This window comes from Poecilia latipinna, unplaced genomic scaffold, assembly GCF_001443285.1.
Source record: "Poecilia latipinna isolate Pla-1442-1.1 unplaced genomic scaffold, P_latipinna-1.0 Scaffold11193, whole genome shotgun sequence".
Lineage (NCBI taxonomy): Eukaryota > Metazoa > Chordata > Actinopteri > Cyprinodontiformes > Poeciliidae > Poecilia > Poecilia latipinna.
This window is the reverse complement of record NW_015123809.1, coordinates 1-643: the sequence shown is the minus strand read 5'-3', so window position 1 is coordinate 643 and position 643 is coordinate 1. Positions and strand designations below refer to the sequence as shown.

The 643-nt window shown below is 37.6% G+C and overlaps 1 long non-coding RNA gene across 1 annotated transcript; it reads left to right on the top strand.

The window, feature by feature from the left end:
• The first annotated feature begins 6 nt into the window (after window positions 1-6).
• On the top strand, window positions 7-577 carry LOC106944478 (uncharacterized). Its single transcript, XR_001424330.1, has 2 exons — window positions 7-191; window positions 274-577. It is a non-coding gene; the product is annotated as an uncharacterized LOC106944478 (long non-coding RNA).
• The last annotated feature ends 66 nt before the right edge of the window (window positions 578-643 follow it).

The window sequence follows — 643 nt, the reverse complement described above, 5'->3', positions numbered from 1 at the left end:
TCAGCACATGATGATTCACACTGCTGAAAAGCCGTTTTCATGTGTGACCTGTGAAAAAAGTTTTCGTGACAAACTTAGTTTAACTCAGCACATGATGATTCACACTGGTGAAAAGCCGTTTTCATGTATGAACTGTGGACAAAGTTTTAGTCGAAAACTTAGTTTAACTCGGCACATGATGATTCACACTGGTGAAAAGCCGTTTTCATGTGTGACCTGTGGAAAAAGTTTTCGTCACAAATTTAGTTTAACTGACCACATGAGGCGTCACAGGTGAAAAGCTGTAGAAGTATTTTCCATACATGTCCTATATTGAAGTTCACTATAGAATTGATTTGGTCAAAACTAGAATGACAGACTGGAGGCGTTTCATGTCTATATAGCTGAAAATTGTTGTATTTGTTAAAATTGATCATTTGGATCTTCACATTTGGATTGTTAGAGATGTGCAACCATGACACATTTTCCTTCAGAGCTTTGTTGTTTTTTTCTGCCATATTCTGTATCAAAAACAATAATGATAAACTGTATTTTGTTGTATGAATATCCTGTTTGTGTCAAACTGTATGTTGTGTGTGTGTAACGTGAAGAGCAGAGGGCTCAGCACACAGCCCTGAGGAGAGCCAGTCCTGATGCTGATAGA